Source organism: Mixophyes fleayi, chromosome 3, assembly GCF_038048845.1.
Source record: "Mixophyes fleayi isolate aMixFle1 chromosome 3, aMixFle1.hap1, whole genome shotgun sequence".
Classification (NCBI taxonomy): domain Eukaryota; kingdom Metazoa; phylum Chordata; class Amphibia; order Anura; family Limnodynastidae; genus Mixophyes; species Mixophyes fleayi.
The window spans coordinates 4795232-4811534 of record NC_134404.1 but is presented as its reverse complement, the minus strand read 5'-3'; the positions used below and the strand labels follow the sequence as shown (position 1 = coordinate 4811534).

The window sequence follows — 16303 nt, the reverse complement described above, 5'->3', positions numbered from 1 at the left end:
TTTTCTGTTTTAAGGATAATTAAATTCTGTTTGTGTTTTCACTCAGTCAGATGTAGTGCACATGACATCAGAAGTCCTCTAAAGCACAATGCTTCGATAGCTCAGCTGGTAGAGCGGAGGACTGTAGAGGAAATTGATACAAAAATCCTTAGGTCGCTGGTTCAACTCCGGCTCAAAGGAAAGTTTTTCATATCATTTTAGAGGGCAATTTCTGACATATTAAAGACCCAGAAATATGCATGACTCATGCTGTTTATCTTTAATAGTCAGAGAAACTGTAACTTGTTTTCATTTCTGCTGCCTGTTAATCATCCTGCATGCTGCTGAGCCTCTAGTAGGGCAATTATGGTTTCTGTGCTCTGTTGAAGTACAGTGCAGAGGCAGGTGATAGAGACACGAGTTCTGTTACTGGGGATACTTTCCATAGCTCTTTGCAACTCATTAAAATGGAAATGAGAACCTTTTCCACTTCTTGGAAAGTGGCCTCCAGACATCACACATGGATTTATTGCATTGTTACCTATCCTGCTGGATTGGCATTTACAAATCTGCAAGTGGTCAGGGACGTGCCGTGATGATGCAAATCACATCATCAAACATTGCCCACCTCACTGATCACTGAGTGGTCTGGAGCGTGATGATGAAATTAGTGTCATCATAGGCCATGCCAAACCCACTCCATGTCACCACCTGGTTAAATATGAAATACACAGAGAGTTAAGATACATTACAGCAAAGCATGATATATTTGTTCTGCTGCTATGCTGAAACACTCAACAGAAAAGTCCCATATGGTCTAGCGGTTAGGATTCCTGGTTTTCACCCAGGCGGCCTGGGTTCGACTCCCGGTATGGGAAGTTGAAGCTTTTTTTGAATGGCAGCAACAGTACCATTTGTTTAATGCCTGCTCTGTTTATCTCAGCAACAAAATCCAGGAGAAACTGTGCTTTGGTTATGGAAATGGGATGTGGTCAAATCCACAGGATTTATATACCTCCCAACATTTCTGTATCCAAAATTAGGGCAGAACTGGTCTGACCCCATATTTCAACATCCATCTTCCAAATTTCGAGTGGGACAACCCTATTTTATATGTAACACATCCTTCATGTGAAAAAAAAGAACTCTTGAACTTGTGGATCAATGGGTTTCCAGGGAGAGTTCACAACTTTTTAATGGTGCAGTAGGGATGTTCTGAATGAAACTAGACTACGCAAATGCTTAGAAACCAATAATGTCTGCTTCTGTGCCCAGAATTTCTCCACTTTCCTTAATCAGCATACAAAGGACAGGTATAAGAGACCACGGATGGGAACTGAAATACAATATTACTTCTGAAATCCCATGGATCTGAACCCATAGAAGATGTATTGTAAAAACAGAGATTACTGTGAGAAATAGTGGTGGCAGCGTGGACCATTGACTAGAAATCCATTTTTGTCTCACTGGGCAAAAGTTTGACAATTTGTCACCACAATTTTTGGAATTTTCATCAATTAAAAAAGTCAAGCTAAATTGGAGAACGCAGAAGAGGTTGAAAATTTTCCAGCATTTTTAATCTTGACGTAAAGGCGTCTGCAGTTGGAAAATCTAAGGAAGCTGTTTTCCCAACTATTTCTGAAGCTAATTAATTCAAAATGAGCAAAAAAACCAAACTTTTAATGATGTATTACCAATTATTAAACATAACAATTTTTACAACTTTTGATGAGCAAGTAGACCAGAAATAAAAATGTGGATCTCTTTATCTAGACAAGCAATTTTTCTGTTTTAAGGATAATTCAATTCTGTTTGTGTTTTCACTCAGTCAGATGTAGTGCACATGACATCAGAAGTCCTCTAAAGCACAATCCTTTGATAGCTCAGCTGGTAGAGTGGAGGGCTGTAGAGGAAATTGGTACAGAAATCCTTTGGTCGCTCGTTCAACTCTGGCTTGAAGGAAAGTTTTTCATATTATTTTAAGGATAATTCAATTCTGTTTGTGTTTTCACTCAGTCAGATGTAGTGCACATGACATCAGAAGTCCTCTAAAGCACAATCCTTCGATAGCTCAGCTGGTAGAGCGGAGGACTGTAGAGGAAATTGATACAGAAGTCCTTAGGTCGCTGGTTCAACTCCAGCTCGAAGGAAAGTTTTTCATATCATTTTAGAGGGCAATTTCTGATATATTAAATACCCAGAAATATGCATGACTCATGCTGTTTTTCTTTAATAGTCAGAGAAACTGTAACTTGTTTTCATTTCTGCTGCCTGTTAATCATCCTGCATGCTGCTGAGCCTCTAGTAGGTCAATTATGGTTTCTGTGCTCTGTTGAAGTACAGTGCAGATGCAGGTGATAGAGACACGAGTTCTGTTACTGGGGATACTTTCCATAGCTCTTTGCAACTCATTAAAATGGAAATGAGAACCTTTTCCACTTCTTGAAAAGTGGCCTCCAGACATCACACATGGATTTATTGCATTGTTAACTATCCTGCTGGATTGGCATTTACAAATCTGCAAGTGGTCATGGACGTGCCGTGATGATGCAAATCACATCATCAAACATTGCCCACCTCACTAATCACTGAGTGGTCTGGAGCGTGATGATGAAATTAGTGTCATCATAGGCCATGCCAAACCCACTCCATGTCACCACCTGGTTAAATATGAAATACACAGAGAGTTAAGATACATTACAGCAAAGCATGATATATTTGTTCTGCTGCTATGCTGAAACCCTCAACGGAAAAGTCCCATGTGGTCTAGCAGTTAGGATTCCTGGTTTTCACCCAGGCGGCCCGGGTTCGACTCCCGGTATGGGAATTTGAAGCTTTTTTGAATGGCAGCAACAGTACCACTTGTTTAATGCCTGCTCTGTTGATCTCAGCAACAAAATCCAGGAGAAACTGTGCTTTGGTTATGGAAATGGGATGTGGTCAAATCCACAGGATTTATATACCTCCCAACATTTCTGTATCCAAAATTAGGGCAGAACTGGTCTGACCCCATATTTCAACATCCATCTTCCAAATTTCGAGTGGGACAACCCTATTTTATATGTAACACATCCTTCATGTGAAAAAAAAGAACTCTTGAACTTGTGGATCAATGGGTTTCCAGGGAGAGTTCACAACTTTTTAATGGTGCAGTAGGGATGTTCTGAATGAAACTAGACTACGCAAATGCTTACAAACCAATAATGTCTGCTTCTGTGCCCAGAATTTCTCCGCTTTCCTTAATCAGCATACAAAGGACAGGTTTAAGAGACCACGGATGGGAACTGAAATACAATATTACTTCTGAAATCCAATTGGATCTGAACCCATAGAAGATGCATTGTAAAAACAGAGAATACTGTGAGAAATAGTGGTGGCAGATTGGACCATTGACTAGAAATCCATTTTTGTCTCACTGGGCAAAAGTTTGACAATTTGTCACCACAATTTCTGGAATTTTCATCAATGAAAAAAGTCAAGCTAAATTGGAGAACGCAGAAGAGGTTGAAAATTTTCCAGCATTTTTAATCTTGACGTAAAGGCGTCTGCAGTTGGAAAATCTAAGGAAGCTGTTTTCCCAACTATTTCTGAAGCTAATTAATTCAAAATGAACAAATAAAAATCAAACTTTTAATGATGTATTACCAATTATTAAACATGACAATTTTTACAACTTTTGATGAGCAAGTAGACCAGAAATAAAAATGTGGATCTCTTTATCTAGACAAGCAATTTTTCTGATTTAAGGATAATTCAATTCTGTTTGTGTTTTCACTCAGTCAGATGTAGTACACATGACATCAAAAGTCCTCTAAAGCACAATCCTTTGATAGCTCAGCTGGTAGAGCAGATGACTGTAGAGGAAATTGGTACAGAAATCCTTAGGTCGCTCGTTCAACTCCAGCTCGAAGGAAAGTCTTTCATATAATTTTAGAGGGCAATTTCTGACATATTATTTACCCAGAAATATGCATGACTCATGCTGTTTATCTTTAAAAGTCAGAGAAAATGTAACTTGGTTTCATTTCTGCTGCCTGGTAATCATCCTGCTTGCTGCTGAGCCTCTAGTAGGGCAATTATGGTTTCTGTGCTCTGTTGAAGTACAGTGCAGAGGCAGGTGATAGAGACACGAGTTCTGTTACTGGGGATACTTTCCATAGCTCTTTGCAACTCATTAAAATGGAAATGAGAACCTTTTCCACTTCTTGGAAAGTGGCCTCCAGACATCACACATGGATTTATTGCATTGTTACCTATCCTGCTGGATTGGCATTTACAAATCTGCAAGTGGTCAGGGACGTGCCGTGATGATGCAAATCACATCATCAAACATTGCCCACCTCACTAATCACTGAGTGGTCTGGAGCGTGATGATGAAATTAGTGTCATCTTAGGCCATGCCAAACCCACTCCATGTCACCATCTGGTTAAATATGAAATACACAGAGAGTTAAGATACATTTACTTACTTTTATGACTCAGTTTGGAGAAAGTTAGGTTGAAGATCCAAAGGATTGTTGGCTTTCAATTTCTGGGGCTTTCTCTCTCTTCTACTACAGGAGAGAAGATTAATGAGCCCTAGCCTTCCACTGAACAATAAAACTAAAATTAACAATACTTACCTGCAATGCAGCAGCAGATCCTAAGGTGTTCATGATTTTCATGGACTCACCTTAAATTCCAATGAAATTTAGAATGAGAAAGTACCTGTAGCTAATTAAAGCTTATTCATTTGAAATCATTATAGTAATCCGAAATTGTGAAAACATTCTTCTTCCAAGCTGGCTGAAATAGCTCAGCTGGGAGAGCGTTAGACTGAAGATCTAAAAGTCCCTGGTTCGATCCCGGGTTTCGGCATGTTTAAACAGGTGTTTTTTTAAATGAAAAGCTCAAACTGGAAGTAATTTCAAGATGAAATTCTATAATGTCATCTACCAATTTTTCTTAGCAAAGAAGAATATTCAGCGCCATCTTTCAAATAATCAGAACATTTCATTTAATAACACTGTCCAGAAACACAGGATAAAAAGTGTCCATGATTTCAGTAGTCCGGGCTTGACTTTTTATGCAATTGTAATTATCTCAATGATAACATTTCTCAGCATTTTGCATCAATGCTTCTATTATAAAATAAAGGTTTTCTGATGGGTGAACATACAGTATAAAACTGCTATGAAATGCTATGTTTACATTCGAAGCAATCATGATGAAAGGAAAAACTGTTATATAACCTTGTGTAATCTTCCTGGCATGACTCAGTTTGGAGAACGTTAGGTTGAAGATCCAAAGGATTGTTGGCTTTTTATTTCTTGGGCTTTCTCTCTCTTCTACTACAGGAGAGAAGATTAATGAGCCCTAGCCTTCCACTGAATAATAAAACTAAATTTAACAATACTTACCTGCAATGCAGCAGCAGATACTAAGGTGTTCATGATTTTCATGGACTCACCTTAAATTCCAATGAAATTTAGAATGTGAAAGTAACTCTAGCTAATTAAAGCTTTTTCATTTGAAATCATCATAGTAATCCGAAATTGTGAACACATTCATCTCCCAAGCTGGCCAAAATAGCTCAGATGGGAGAGCATTAGATTGAAGATCTAAAGGTCACTGGTTCGATCCTGGGTTTCGGCATGTTTGAACATTTGTTTTTTTAAGTGAAAAGCTCAAACTGGAAGTAACTTCAAGATGAAATTCCATAATGTCATCCACCAATTTTTCTTAGCAAAGAAGAATATTCAGCCCCATTTTTCAAATAATCAGAACATTTCATTTATTAACACTGTCCAGAAATACAGGATAAAAAGTGTCCATGATTTCAGTAGTCAGGGCTTGACTCTTTATGCAATTGTAATTATCTCAATGATAAAATTTCTCAGCATTTTGCATCAATGCTTCTATTATAAAATAAAGGTTTTGTGATGGGTGAACATACAGTATAAAAACTGCTATGAAATGCTATGTTTACATTCGAAGCAATCATGATGAAAGGAAAAACTGTTATATAACCTTGTGTAATCTTCCTGGCATGACTCAGTTTGGAGAAAGTTAGGTTGAAGATTTAAAGGATTGTTGGCTTTCAATTTCTGGGGCTTTCTCTCTCTTCTACTACAGGAGAGAAGATTAATGAGCCCTAGCCTTCCACTGAATAATAAAACTAAAATTAACAATACTTACCTGCAATGCAGCAGCAGATACTAAGGTGTTCATGATTTTCATGGACTCACCTTAAATTCCAATGAAATTTAGAATGTGAAAGTACCTGTAGCTAATTAAAGCTTATTCATTTGAAATCATTATAGTAATCCGAAATTGTGAATACATTCATTTTCCAAGCTGGCCGAAATAGCTCAGCTGGGAGAGCGTTAGACTGAAGATCTAAAGGTCCCTGGTTCGATCCTGGGTTTTGGCATGTATGAACAGGTGTTTTTTGAAGTGAAAAGCTCAAACCGGAAGTAATTTCAAGATGAAATTCCATAATGTCATCCACCAATTTTTCTTAGCAAAGAAGAATATTCAGCCCCATCTTTCAAATAATCAGAACATTTCATTTAATAACACTGTCCAGAAATACACGATAAAAAGTGTCCATGATTTCAGTAGTCCGGGCTTGACTCTTTATGCAATTGTAATTATCTCAATGATAACATTTCTCAGCATTTTGCATCAATGCTTCTATTATAAAATAAAGGTTTAGTGATGGGTGAACATACAGTAGAAAAACTGCTATGAAATGCTATGTTTACATTCGAAGCAATCATGATGAAAGAAAAAACTGTTATATAACCTTGTGTAATCTTCCTGGCATGACTCAGTTTGTAGAAAGTTAGGTTGAAGATCCAAAGGATTGTTGGCTTTCAATTTCTGGGGCTTTCTCTCTCTTCTACTACAGGAGAGAAGATTAATGAGCCCTAGCCTTCCACTGAATAATAAAACTAAAATTAAGAATACTTACCTGCAATGCAGCAGCAGATACTAAGGTGTTCATGATTTTCATGGACTCACCTTAAATTCCAATGAAATTTAGAATGTGAAAGTACCTGTAGCTAATTAAAGCTTATTCATTTGAAATCATTATAGTAATCCGAAATTGTGAATACATTCAATTTCCAAGCTGGCTGAAATAGTTCAGCTGGGAGAGCGTTAGACTGAAGATCTAAAGGTCCCTGGTTCAATCTCGGGTTTCGGCATGTTTGAACAGGGGTTTTGTAAGTGAAAAGCTTAAACTGGAAGTAATTTCAAGATGAAATTCCATAATGTCATCCACCAATTTTTCTTAGCAAAGAAGAATATTCAGCCCCATCTTTCAAATAATCAGAACATTTCATTTAATAACACAGTCCAGAAATACAGGATAAAAAGTGTCCATGATTTCAGTAGTCCGGGCTTGACTCTTTATGCAATTGTAATTATCTCAATGATAACATTTCTCAGCATTTTGCATCAATGCTTCTATTATAAAATAAAGGTTTTGTGATGGGTGAACATACAGTATAAAACTGCTATGAAATGCTATGTTTACATTCGAAGCAATCATGATGAAAGGAAAAACTGTTATATAACCTTGTGTAATCTTCCTGTCATGACTCAGTTTGGAGAACGTTAGGTTGAAGATCCAAAGGATTGTTGGCTTTTAATTTCTGGGGCTTTCTCTCTCTTCTACTACAGGAGAGAAGATTAATGAGCCCTAGCCTTCCACTGAACAATAAAACTAAAATTAACAATACTTACCTGCAATGCAGCAGCAGATACTAAGGTGTTCATGATTTTCATGGACTCACCTTAAATTCCAATGAAATTTAGAATGTGAAAGTACCTGTAGCTAATTAAAGCTTTTTCATTTGAAATCATTATAGTAATCCGAAATTGTGAATACATTCATCTTCCAAGCTGGCCAAAATAGCTCAGATGGGAGAGCGTTAGACTGAAGATCTAAAGGTCCCTGGTTCGATCCTGGGTTTCGGCATGTTTGAACAGGTGTTTTTTTAAGTGAAAAGCTCAAACTGGAAGTAACTTCAAGATGAAATTCCAAAATGTCATCCACCAATTTTTCTTAGCAAAGAAGAATATTCAGCCCCATTTTTCAAATAATCAGAACATTTCATTTAATAACACTGTCCAGAAATACAGGATAAAAAGTGTCCATGATTTCAGTAGTCAGGGCTTGACTCTTTATGCAATTGTAATTATCTCAATGATAAAATTTCACAGCATTTTGCATCAATGCTTCTATTATAAAATAAAGGTTTTGTGATGGGTGAACATACAGTATAAAAACTGCTATGAAATGCTATGTTTACATTCGAAGCAATCATGATGAAAGGAAAAACTGTTATATAACCTTGTGTAATCTTCCTGGCATGACTCAGTTTGGAGAAAGTTAGGTTGAAGATCCAATGGATTGTTGGCTTTAAATTTCTGGGGCTTTCTCTCTCTTCTACTACAGGAGAGAAGATTAATGAGCCCTTGCCTTCCACTGAACAATAAAACTAAAATTAACAATACTTACCTGCAATGCAGCAGCAGATACTAAGGTGTTCATGATTTTCATGGACTCACCTTAAATTCCAATGAAATTTAGAATGAGAAAGTACCTGTAGCTAATTAAAGCTTATTCATTTGAAATCATTATAGTAATCCGAAATTGTGAATACATTCATCTTCCAAGCTGGCCGAAATAGCTCAGCTGGGAGAGCGTTAGACTGAAGATCTAAAAGTCCCTGGTTCGATCCCGGGTTTCGGCATGTTTGAACTGGTGTTTTTTGAAGTAAAAAGCTCGAACTGGAAGTAATTTCAAAATGAAATTCCATAATGTCATCCACCAATTTTTCTTAGCAAAGAAGAATATTCAGCCCCATCTTTCAAATAATCATAACATTTCATTTAAGAACACTGTCCAGAAATACAGGATAAAAAGTGTCCATGATTTCAGTAGTCCGGGCTTGACTCTTTATGCAATTGTAATTATCTCAATGATAAAATTTCTCAGCATTTTGCATCAATGCTTCTATTATAAAATAAAGGTTTTGTGATGGGTGAACATACAGTATAAAAACTGCTATGAAATGCTATCTTTACATTCGAAGCAATCATGATGAAAGGAAAAACTGTTATATAACCTTGTGTAATCTTCCTGGCATGACTCAGTTTGGAGAAAGTTAGGTTGAAGATACAAAGGATTGTTGGCTTTCAATTTCTGGGGCTTTCTCTCTCTTCTACTACAGGAGAGAAGATTAATGAGCCCTAGCCTTCCACTGAACAATAAAACTAAAATTAACAATACTTACCTGCAATGCAGCAGCAGATACTAAGGTGTTCATGATTTTCATGGACTCACCTTAAATTCCAATGAAATTTAGAATGAGAAAGTACCTGTAGCTAATTAAAGCTTATTCATTTGAAATCATTACAGTAATCCGAAATTGTGAATACATTCATCTTCCAAGCTGGCTGAAATAGCTCAGCTGGGAGAGCGTTAGACTGAAGATCTAAAGGTCACTGGTTCGATCCCGGGTTTCGGCATGTTTGAACAGGTGTTTTTTGAAGTGAAAAGCTCGAACTGGAAGTAATTTCAAGATGAAATTCCATAATGTCATCCACCAATTTTTCTTAGCAAAGAAGAATATTCAGCCCCATCTTTCAAATAATCAGAACATTTCATTTAATAACACTGTCCAGAAATACAGGATAAAAAGTGTCCATGATTTCAGTAGTCCGGGCTTGACTCTTTATGCAATTGTAATTATCTCAATGATAAAATTTCTCAGCATTTTGCATCAATGCTTCTATTATAAAATAAAGGTTTTGTGATGGGTGAATATATAGTATAAAAACTGCTATGAAATGCTATGTTTACATTCGAAGCAATCATGATAAAAAGGAAAAACTGTTATATAACCTTGTGTAATCTTCCTGGCATGACTCAGTTTGGAGAAAGTTAGGTTGAAGATCCAAAGGATTGCTGGCTTTCAATTTCTGGGGCTTTCTCTCTCTTCTACTACAGGAGAGAAGATTAATGAGCCCTAGCCTTCCACTGAACAATAAAACTAAAATTAACAATACTTACCTGCAATGCAGCAGCAGATACTAAGGTGTTCATGATTTTCATGGACTCACCTTAAATTCCAATGAAATTTAGAATGAGAAAGTACCTGTAGCTAATTAAAGCTTATTCATTTGAAATCATTATAGTAATCCGAAATTGTGGATACATTCATCTTCCAAGCTGGCTGAAATAGCTCAGCTGGGAGAGCGTTAGACTGAAAATCTAAAGGTCCCTGGTTCGATCCCGGGTTTCGGCATGTTTGAACAGGTGTTTTTTGAAGTGAAAAGCTCGAACTGGAAGTAATTTCAAGATGAAATTCCATAATGTCATCCACCAATTTTTCTTAGCAAAGAAGAATATTCAGCCCCATCTTTCAAATAATCAGAACATTTCATTTAATAACACTGTCCAGAAATACAAGATAAAAAGTGTCCATGATTTCAGTAGTCCGGGCTTGACTCTTTATGCAATTGTAATTATCTCAATGATAAAATTTCTCAGCATTTTGCATCAATGCTTCTATTATAAAATAAAGGTTTTGTGATGGGTGAATATATAGTATAAAAACTGCTATGAAATGCTATGTTTACATTCGAAGCAATCATGATGAAAGAAAAAACTGTTATATAACCTTGTGTAATCTTCCTGGCATGACTCAGTTTGGAGAAAGTTAGGTTGAAGATCCAAAGGATTGTTGGCTTTCAATTTCTTGGGCTTTCTCTCTCTACTACTACAGGAGAGAGGATTAATGAGCCCTAGCCTTCCACTGAATAATAAAACTAAATTTAACAATACTTACCTGCAATGCAGCAGCAGATACTAAGGTGTTCATGATTTTCATGGACTCACCTTAAATTCCAATGAAATTTAGAATGTGAAAGTACCTGTAGCTAATTAAAGCTTATTCATTTGAAATCATTATAGTAATCCGAAATTGTGAACACATTCATTTTCCAAGCTGGATGAAATAGCTCAGCTGGGAGAGCATTAGACTAAAGATATAAAGGTCCCTGGTTCAATCCTGGGTTTTGGCATGTTTGAACAGGTGTTTTTTTAAGTGAAAAGCTTAAACTGGAAGTAATTTCAAGATGAAATTCCATAATGTCATTCACCAATTTTTCTTAGCAAAGAAGAATATTCAGCCCCATCTTTCAAATAATCAGAACATTTCATTTAATAACACTGTCCAGAAATACAGGATAAAAAGTGTCCATGATTTCAGTAGTCCGGGCTTGACTCTTTATGCAATTGTAATTATCTCAATGATAAAATTTCTCAGCATTTTACATCAATGCTTCTATTATAAAAAAAAGGTTTTGTGATGGGTGAACATATAGTATAACAACTGCTATGAAATGCTATGTTTACATTCAAAGCAATCATGATGAAAGAAAAAACTGTTATATAACCTTGTGTAATCTTCCTGGCATGACTCAGTTAGGAGAAAGTTAGGTTGAAGATCCAAAGGATTGTTGGCTTTCAATTTCTGGGGCTTTCTCTCTCTTCTACTACAGGAGAGAAGATTAATGAGCCCTAGCCTTCCACTGAATAATAAAACTAAAATTAACAATACTTACCTGCAATGCAGCAGCAGATACTAAGGTGTTCATGATTTTCATGGACTCACCTTAAATTCCAATGAAATTTAGAATGTGAAAGTACCTTTAGCTAATTAAAGCTTATTCATTTGAAATCATTATAGTAATCCGAAATTGTGAATACATTCATTTTCCAAGCTGGCCGAAATAACTCAGCTGGGAGAGCGTTAGACTGAAGATCTAGAGGTCCCTGGTTTGAGCCCGGGTTTCGGCATGTTTGAACAGGTGTTTTTTGAAGTGAAAAGCTCGAACTGGAAGTAATTTCAAGATGAAATTCCATAATGTCATCCACCAATTTTTCTTAGCAAAGAAGAATATTCAGCCCTATCTTTCAAATAATCAGAACATTTCATTTCATAACACTGTCCAGAAATACAGGATAAAAAGTGTCCATGATTTCAGTAGTCCGGGCTTGACTCTTTATGCAATTGTAATTATCTCAATGATAAAATTTCTCAGCATTTTGCATCAATGCTTCTATTATAAAATAAAGGTTTTCTGATGGGTGAACATACAGTATAAAAACTGCTATGAAATGCTATGTTTACATTCGAAGCAATCATGATGAAAGGAAAAACTGTTATATAACCTTGTGTAATCTTCCTGGCATGACTCAGTTTGGAGAAAGTTAGGTTGAAGATCCAAAGGATTGTTGGCTTTCAATTTCTGGGGCTTTCTCTCTCTTCTACTACAGGAGAGAAGATTAATGAGCCCTAGCCTTCCACTGAACAATAAAACTAAAATTAACAATACTTACCTGCAATGCAGCAGCAGATACTAAGGTGTTCATGATTTTCATGGACTCACCTTAAATTCCAATGAAATTTAGAATGAGAAAGTACCTGTAGCTAATTAAAGCTTATTCATTTGAAATCATTATAGTAATCCGAAATTGTGAATACATTCATCTTCCAAGCTGGCTGAAATAGCTCAGCTGGGAGAGTGTTAGACTGAAGATCTAAAGGTCACTGGTTTGATCCCGGGTTTCGGCATGTTTGAACAGGTGTTTTTTGAAGTGAAAAGCTCGAACTGGAAGTAATTTCAAGATGAAATTCCATAATGTCATCCACCAATTTTTCTTAGCAAAGAAGAATATTCAGCCCCATCTTTCAAATAATCAGAACATTTCATTTAATAACACTGTCCAGAAATACAGGATAAAAAGTGTCCATGATTTCAGTAGTCCGGGCTTGACTCTTTATGCAATTGTAATTATCTCAATGATAAAATTTCTCAGCATTTTGCATCAATGCTTCTATTATAAAATAAAGGTTTTGTGATGGGTGAACATACAGTATAAAAACTGCTATGAAATGCTATGTTTACATTCGAAGCAATCATGATGAAAAGAAAAACTGTTATATAACCTTGTGTAATCTTCCTGGCATGACTCAGTTTGGAGAAAGTTAGGTTGAAGATCCAAAGGATTGTTGGCTTTCAATTTCTGGGGCTTTCTCTCTCTTCTACTACAGGAGAGAAGATTAATGAGCCCTAGCCTTCCACTGAACAATAAAACTAAAATTAACAATACTTACCTGCAATGCAGCAGCAGATACTAAGGTGTTCATGATTTTCATGGACTCACCTTAAATTCCAATGAAATTTAGAATGAGAAAGTACCTGTAGCTAATTAAACTTATTCATTTGAAATCATTATAGTAATCCGAAATTGTGAATACATTCATCTTCCAAGCTGGCTGAAATAGCTCAGCTGGGAGAGTGTTAGACTGAAGATCTAAAGGTCACTGGTTTGATCCCGGGTTTCGGCATGTTTGAACAGGTGTTTTTTGAAGTGAAAAGCTCGAACTGGAAGTAATTTCAAGATGAAATTCCATAATGTCATCCACCAATTTTTCTTAGCAAAGAAGAATATTCAGCCCCATCTTTCAAATAATCAGAACATTTCATTTAATAACACTGTCCAGAAATACAGGATAAAAAGTGTCCATGATTTCAGTAGTCCGGGCTTGACTCTTTATGCAATTGTAATTATCCCAATGATAAAATTTCTCAGCATTTTGCATCAATGCTTCTATTATAAAATAAAGGTTTTGTGATGGGTGAACATACAGTATAAAAACTGCTATGAAATGCTATGTTTACATTCGAAGCAATCATGATGAAAGGAAAAACTGTTATATAACCTTGTGTAATCTTCCTGGCATGACTCAGTTTGGAGAAAGTTAGGTTGAAGATCCAAAGGATTGTTGGCTTTCAATTTCTGGGGCTTTCTCTCTCTTCTACTACAGGAGAGAAGATTAATGAGCCCTAGCCTTCCACTGAACAATAAAACTAAAATTAACAATACTTACCTGCAATGCAGCAGCAGATACTAAGGTGTTCATGATTTTCATGGACTCACCTTAAATTCCAATGAAATTTAGAATGAGAAAGTACCTGTAGCTAATTAAAGCTTATTCATTTGAAATCATTATAGTAATCCGAAATTGTGAATACATTCATCTTCCAAGCTGGCTGAAATAGCTCAGCTGGGAGAATGTTAGACTGAAGATCTAAAGGTCACTTGTTTGATCCCGGGTTTCGGCATGTTTGAACAGGTGTTTTTTGAAGTGAAAAGCTCGAACTGGAAGTAATTTCAAGATGAAATTCCATAATGTCATCCACCAATTTTTCTTAGCAAAGAAGAATATTCAGCCCCATCTTTCAAATAATCAGAACATTTCATTTAATAACACTGTCCAGAAATACAGGATAAAAAGTGTCCATGATTTCAGTAGTCCGGGCTTGACTCTTTATGCAATTGTAATTATCTCAATGATAAAATTTCTCAGCATTTTGCATCAATGCTTCTATTATAAAATAAAGGTTTTGTGATGGGTGAACATACAGTATAAAAACTGCTATGAAATGCTATGTTTACATTCGAAGCAATCATGATGAAAAGAAAAACTGTTATATAACCTTGTGTAATCTTCCTGGCATGACTCAGTTTGGAGAAAGTTAGGTTGAAGATCCAAAGGATTGTTGGCTTTCAATTTCTGGGGCTTTCTCTCTCTTCTACTATAGGAGAGAAGATTAATGAGCCCTAGCCTTCCACTGAACAATAAAACTAAAATTAACAATACTTACCTGCAATGCAGCAGCAGATACTAAGGTGTTCATGATTTTCATGGACTCACCTTAAATTCCAATGAAATTTAGAATGTGAAAGTACCTGTAGCTAATTAAAGCTTATTCATTTGAAATCATTATAGTAATCCGAAATTGTGAATACATTCATTTTCCAAGCTGGATGAAATAGCTCAGCTGGGAGAGCATTAGACTAAAGATATAAAGGTCCCTGGTTCAATCCTGGGTTTTGGCATGTTTGAACAGGTGTTTTTTTAAGTGAAAAGCTTAAACTGGAAGTAATTTCAAGATGAAATTCCATAATGTCATTCACCAATTTTTCTTAGCAAAGAAGAATATTCAGCCCCATCTTTCAAATAATCAGAACATTTCATTTAATAACACTGTCCAGAAATACAGGATAAAAAGTGTCCATGATTTCAGTAGTCCGGGCTTGACTCTTTATGCAATTGTAATTATCTCAATGATAAAATTTCTCAGCATTTTGCATCAATGCTTCTATTATAAAAAAAAGGTTTTTTGATGGGTGAACATATAGTATAACAACTGCTATGAAATGCTATGTTTACATTCAAAGCAATCATGATGAAAGGAAAAACTGTTATATAACCTTGTGTAATCTTCCTGGCATGACTAAGTTTGGAGAAAGTTAGGTTGAAGATCCAAAGGATTGTTGGCTTTCATATTCTGGGGCTTTCTCTCTCTTCTACTACAGGAGAGAAGATTAATGAGCCCTAGCCTTCCACTGAACAATAAAACTAAAATTAACAATACTTACCTGCAATGCAGCAGCAGATACTAAGGTGTTCATGATTTTCATGGACTCACCTTAAATTCCAATGAAATTTAGAATGAGAAAGTACCTGTAGCTAATTAAAGCTTATTCATTTGAAATCATTATAGTAATCCGAAATTGTGAATACATTCATCTTCCAAGCTGGCTGAAATAGCTCAGCTGGGAGAGAGTTAGACTGAAGATCTAAAGGTCCCTTGTTCGATCCCGGGTTTCGGCATGTTTGAACAGGTGTTTTTTGAAGTGAAAAGCTCGAACTGGAAGTAATTTCAAGATGAAATTCCATAATGTCATCCACCAATTTTTCTTAGCAAAGAAGAATATTCAGCCCCATCTTTCAAATAATCAGAACATTTCATTTAATAACACTGTCCAGAAATACACGATAAAAAGTGTCCATGATTTCAGTAGTCCGGGCTTGACTCTTTATGCAATTGTAATTATCTCAATGATAAAATTTCTCAGCATTTTGCATCAATGCTTCTATTATAAAATAAAGGTTTTGTGATGGGTGAACATACAGTATAAAAACTGCTATGAAATGCTATGTTTACATTCGAAGCAATCATAATGAAATGAAAAACTGTTATATAACCTTGTGTAATCTTCCTGGCATGACTAAGTTTGGAGAAAGTTAGGTTGAAGATCCAAAGGATTGTTGGCTTTCATATTCTGGGGCTTTCTCTCTCTTCTACTACAGGAGAGAAGATTAATGAGCCCTAGCCTTCCACTGAACAATAAAACTAATATTAACAATACTTACCTGCAATGCAGCAGCAGATACTAAGGTGTTCATGA

The 16303-nt window shown here is 36.0% G+C and overlaps 4 non-coding genes across 4 annotated transcripts; all 4 read left to right on the top strand.

Annotated features, from left to right (window-relative positions):
• Window positions 1–785: 785 nt before the first annotated feature.
• TRNAE-UUC (transfer RNA glutamic acid (anticodon UUC)) lies at window positions 786–857 on the top strand. The gene has a single exon. It is a non-coding gene; the product is annotated as a tRNA-Glu (tRNA).
• Window positions 858–2734: 1877 nt separating this feature from the next.
• TRNAE-UUC (transfer RNA glutamic acid (anticodon UUC)) lies at window positions 2735–2806 on the top strand. The gene has a single exon. It is a non-coding gene; the product is annotated as a tRNA-Glu (tRNA).
• A 5844-nt stretch (window positions 2807–8650) lies between these two features.
• TRNAF-GAA (transfer RNA phenylalanine (anticodon GAA)) lies at window positions 8651–8723 on the top strand. Its single transcript has one exon. It is a non-coding gene; the product is annotated as a tRNA-Phe (tRNA).
• A 1484-nt stretch (window positions 8724–10207) lies between these two features.
• TRNAF-GAA (transfer RNA phenylalanine (anticodon GAA)) lies at window positions 10208–10280 on the top strand. The gene has a single exon. It is a non-coding gene; the product is annotated as a tRNA-Phe (tRNA).
• The last annotated feature ends 6023 nt before the right edge of the window (window positions 10281–16303 follow it).